Source organism: Pholcus phalangioides, unplaced genomic scaffold (assembly GCF_987345545.1).
Source record: "Pholcus phalangioides strain wild (caught in Gottingen) unplaced genomic scaffold, Ppha-v1.0 ptg000022l_1, whole genome shotgun sequence".
Classification (NCBI taxonomy): domain Eukaryota; kingdom Metazoa; phylum Arthropoda; class Arachnida; order Araneae; family Pholcidae; genus Pholcus; species Pholcus phalangioides.
This window is the reverse complement of record NW_028301615.1, coordinates 41,024,503-41,030,502: the sequence shown is the minus strand read 5'-3', so window position 1 is coordinate 41,030,502 and position 6,000 is coordinate 41,024,503.

The window sequence follows — 6,000 nt, the reverse complement described above, 5'->3', positions numbered from 1 at the left end:
ATTATTGAGATTGTCGTGGAAAAGAATAAGCTTATGCCTCACATAATTGAAATACTATAACATAGCATGAATACAGTTTTTGATTGGTATCTGAAAATTTTGGAAATTTATTTAGAAAACGAGGTAATATATATACAACAACATACACATATGTTTTGAAATGTTAATGATTTTTTTGAGTTTATGCTAATGGTTTTTCCCTTTGAAGAGTTAACAGTATTGTACAATTAAAAAATACAGAAAAAATAATCCCACTGATGTTCATGAATTCACCAATCAATAATAAACTTGAATTGAGACCACCAATAAAAAGATCACAAAGTTATAAAAACAAGGAAAAATTCCACATAATTCGAAAAGCATAGACGATACAGTTCTGCACAGGAAGACAGGATTTTATTAAATGTCAAAAATTTTATTGCCAAAATAGTTACATTTATTATCGACAGATGACGCTAAAGTTTGTCAATTACAATATTCAGTGCTATCTGTTGGATAGGAAATGTAACTATTCCATCCATGCATTTTTGCGTTTATTCCAAAAAATTTAGATCTAAGATATCACCCGTATATGCATTATACAAGGAATGTTGTCCATAAAAGGCTGTTTTTGACTGTATTTTTCTGGGTCCTTTTCTTTCGCAGTGTTATATCTGGATTTTTTTTTTTGGTTAAGCCCGGTTTCCGTTTTCTTTGGTTTGTTATATACACAATGTATGTTTTAAGTTTTAAGCAGGGTATGTTATAACAGAGATAAAAATGTATAGACGTGAATGAGTTTAAGGATTTCACAACCGCATTTTTCCACCGGTTATGTTATAAGTGTACTCGACTGTGTATGCAACTTTTTTGAATTTCGGAAAATGATGCTATAAAAAGCATTGGAAAAATAAGGTTAAAAATTAATAGAAAAAAAAAAATATATATATATATATATATATATATATATATTATTTTATTTTTAAATGCGCAATTTTTGATTTAAACCGTTCCATTTATTCGAGTTGTTCTTGTGTGTGTGAACGAAAGTGACATTTTTCATTTGGAATTCGTTATTGTGAATAAATGCGAAATTTCTCAGATCTGAATATATATATGTTCTATATATAAGTTATCATACTTGCCCGAGAAACGGTTTTCGTTTTCCGGTGCAGACTAGTACATTTTTCTTTCTGGGTGTGTTCGGCTCTTTCTCTTCTCTCTCTCACTCTTCTTCATAATGTCTAGAAAGTCTCTTTTCGAGATGTGTTGTGGGCTGAAGTAAATCACCTTTCTCCATGTTCTCATTCTTTTCTGACTGATTTTTGTGTATTGCACTGCCCCCCACTATTCAGCCCAGGATTGAGATGCCTATGTTGTTTCCATTGCCAAAATATCATTTGCAAACGCTTGGTTAAGACACCATTTCTTGGAAGTCCATAATATTTTTGACTTGATCCAAAGTCAGTCCAATGTAAAACATGTTTTCTAAAATATATATGTTACGGTAAAAGCCCGAAATCCTAGGTAAATCCGGTAAATCCTAGGTTTTATTTAATTATAATCTTAATTAGCATTAGGATCGTTGTGATTAATAAATGACAAGTTGACAAATTTATGAAAATTAGAGAAATCGTATTTTTACTAATTTTCATGAAAGTTGCTAAATGTCAGCTCGGTAAACGTTTTTCGGGCTTTTACCAACTCGACTTGGTAAAACCTAGGTTTTACCACTCTTCGGGCTTTTACCGTAACATATATATATAAATATATACAGCGTGCATAGCAAACGGGGGGGGGGGGGGGATATGGCATTTTACAGGCGAACCGTTGATCCCAGAGGCATACTTCTAATTAGAAAAAGTTTCCAAATAACATGGAGTACTCAGATATGACATTCATGTTTCGAGGGATTGTATACTTATTGAAATGAAAAAAAATTAACTTTTTATACAGTCCCCTTGCCCTCTAACTTCCAGTTAGAAAGTTGTTGCCCTGTCTCTCTCGATGCCAACAAAAAACATTCTATGTTTCTAAATGCAATATTCACTACGATATTCGAATTCGTAAAACGGAGGAACTTTGGAGAGAGGGGGGAAGCCCCAAATGTGGAAAAACTGTTTACCCGCATTTAACGCTGTTTTTTCCCACCATTTCTCTGTTTTTCGAATTCGAATATATCTTAGTGAATATTGCATTTAGAAACATTATTTTTTTTTTCATCAGGAGAAACAGCGTAACAACTTCTTAACAGTCCGTGGTAGTTTTCCAACTCTGTAATAGGGCTCAGCCTTTTGAGATGTGCAAATATATAAATAAAGTTTTGGGGCACATGGGGACTGTCTAAAAAGTTAATTTTTTTATTTTAATGACTATACAACCCCTTCAAACATGGATGACATATCTGAGTACTACACGTTATTAGAAACTTTTTCTAATTAGAAGTATACCTCTGGGATCAACGGTTCGCCATTAAAATGTCATACCCCTCTGTTAGCTATGCACCCTGTATATTTTGTTGCAGATATTAAAAAACATTTTGTATAAAAGCTGTATTTTTCCGTCCAACAATGGCCTCTGTCTCTTAATTAAAGGCGCTCAGGAAAAATGCTTCCCTTGTGAAGTTTCACATGAAGTCGTGACGTGGTGTCGCATTAGTTAAGCAAACATAATTTTCTTTGCAGAGAGAAACAAACTCTATCTTTTTTGTTAACCTTTTTGGTTTTAATCTAACGCCATTTTACTTCTTTTTTTTTAATATTTAAAGTCCCGAAAAATTAAAATGAATTCGCTCCCGAACTACTTGGGAAGTAAATACAGTATTAAAACACAGAAAAAGAGAAAGACATCATCGCACACGTCGAGGTCAAAAACTAACTGTTGTTTAGAGAAAAAAAACAAAACACGTTTTAAACATTTATTTTCTTCTTCTAGAATTTCCCAGTAGCTGTTAAAGTCTTTAAATGGTTTGTTTTTCGCAGTTTCATCATCTATTAATTTCATAAAGCATTTTTGTTTGTTCTTTTTATGACAGTAAATACTTATGGGTATCTTTGGCCCTTTGTCCTGCACGGCTTTCTTGATAACTTCAGAGCAGCGATGTGCGAACGAAAGACGTTTGTTAATGATTTACTAGTAAACATTTGTGTGTCAGAAAGATAAATCGTGATCCCTTGAACATTGATGAATGAGTTCGAATTCTATTAGTTTTCCTATATCGATAATTTTTATATAGAAGAGTAATACGTATAAATATTGTTGGAAATAGACAAAAGTTTTACACTACAACTTTTGCTGCCATCTATCAATTAAAAGCAAAACTCCCTGTTATCATTTTCAAAATAAAATGGTTGTTGGTTTTAAAACAATATGCAGCATGAAATTATCAACATTTAGTATGAAATAGCATTTTTTATTTTTATGCTCCATACCCGTGCTAAATTTTACGTGCCAAAATACCGGTTACTTATGTTCTTATGTTTGCCGTAAAATCCCTTATTTTAAACACCAAAAACATATTAACCAGCATTTTGGAGCGTAAAATTTACACCAGTATGCAGCATAAAAATAAAAAATTTATCGTTTTAAACCATACGATGTGTTTTATGCTGCACATTCAACCGATGCATTCAACCATTCTGATTATGTGGTGGCCGCCTTTTTGGATATTAAAAAGGCCTTCGATAAATGTGACCACCCCACTTTACTAGCCAAAATGATTTATTTCAATCCCCCCCCCTTTATACTTTTCTTCTACAGTTATTTGATCGGCAGAACATTCCAGGTAAAAATAGGGGACTCTAATTCATCTGTTAAGAACATCAAAGCATCAGTACCACAGGGTACTGTTTTGGGTCCACAGTTGTTTTTAATATACATCAATGATTTTCCAGCTCCTCAAGTATACTTGCCTTGTTTGCCAATGATGCGGCTATACTATGTGATAACCGAGACGCCTCCAAGACCCTGGAAAATCTGTAGGAAACCACAGAAGAAATTATGGACTGGTGCAAGAGGTCGGATATTGTATTGAACCGTGAAAAAACACAATTTATATGGTTTACTAGGAAACATGGTATACCGAATAGGCATTTATACATAGGTAATCACCAGATCAGTCCGGTTAGAAAAATAAAATACCTGGGATGCATTTTAAATAAAACAATGTCATTCATTTTTACCGCACATTAATTATGTACGTAATAAAATAAACAATGTAATGGGTGCACTTAACAAAATTTCATTCCCCCAGGCTAAGCTATCTATTAAAAATAAAATTCTTTTATTTAAGTCAATACTTCGCCCTACGATGCTTTATGCCTCACCTGCATGGGCCCATGCATGCAAAACCAATATTAAAATCTTGCAAACTGAACAAAATAAAATTCTAAGGAGATTTTTGAATGCACCTTGGTTCATCAGAAATCTTAATATTCGCCAAGATCTGGGCATTCCTCATATATTCAAATATATCAAAGAAATTAATAAAAATCAATTTGAGAGAATGAAAAATTCCAGCCATCAACATTTCAAAGACTTGGTTGATTATAGTTCAGCACCTACACCAAAAACATCGGCTCGAACAGAGTATAGGAGACACCAGCAGATTTTCCACCTCCCTTGGGGGGAAATTGGATAATGCAGGAATAACTTGGAAGCCTCCTAGGCTATAATTAGGACTTTAAATATTATATATATACGCTTATTCTGTACTAATGTGGGACCTATTTATTCACTTTTTTTGAGCATCTAATTATCGTATTTAATTAACACCTTGCACATATGGAAAAAAATTACTATATGGCACATATATTGGAACTAAGAAAAAAAAAGCCACCCGGACGAATGGCATTTAATTTGACGAGTGTATAAATTAAAGCTTTGGATTATAACCACCATTCTTTTATTCTGATTGAGTTCACTTTGACGCATGCAGTTATCACTGAGATAAATATGTGGGTTGGACCCAAGGTTGAACCTTTCTCCATCCGGCAGTGACGTGTCATCGAAGAGTTGTGGTGGCATTTTCTTAGTGATTTATCTGCATTCAGGCTAAATTCTGTGGAGCTATGACCATGACCTGGATTTGACTATGCTTTCTTTCCCACACAAAACACATACATGCACATACTAATTATCTAACAAAACTAACAGTCTATTTTTCCCCCTTCTTCATAGGCCTTACTGGGCCCGTTCGTAACCCCCCACAATCAACCAAGAGCTGGGCATAGGAGGTCGCAATTTGATTCTGTTCTATTCTGTATTTAATTTTACAGTAGATACATTGATCACAAACAACGATTCTTATTTCTATTGGTAGATGGCAGCATAGTTCTAAGTGAATGAAGAGTTCTCTGCTTCTAGAGCAGTGGTTCTCAACCTTTGGAAGCCCGCGGCCCGGTTTCATTTAATTTTTTTAAGTGGAAGGCCCGGTCAAACACATGATTAACGGAACATAAATGGGGGGAAGGGAAACGGCAGATCAGTCGCGGCCCGGTGATTATGTCACGGCCCGACGGTTGAGAAACACTGTTCTAGAGAACAGACTTTTATTTTTCTTCAATGAAATAATTTAACAAACGATATCGCTCCATTCACAATGAAATCTAATGTAAATAAAAGAGTTGATTCGTGGGTGGTTTGCATTTACCTCCTGGAAGTAGTTTATAAATCGATACAATTCAAAGCATTTCGAGGCCAGATTTGTGGTGTGATTACCGAACTGGTGTAACATAAAATATAATTATTTTGGGAAAAGTACGAGCACAAGGTCGGTACAAGCCATTTTACGCAAAATTTAAAGTGGTTAGCAACGTGGAAAAAAGAACTCCCTGTGGGAGAAATTGACTCCAAGGTATTTAAAAAATTGGGAATATATAATAGCATTGCCGTCTTAACGCATGGGCCGACCCAGGCACGGCCCGAGGGCCACACAAAAATGAGATCCCGTTCAAATTTTATAGAATCTGCAAGGCAAGGCTTCAGAAAAACCACTTGGCCCGGGGGCCCATGATGCTCTTA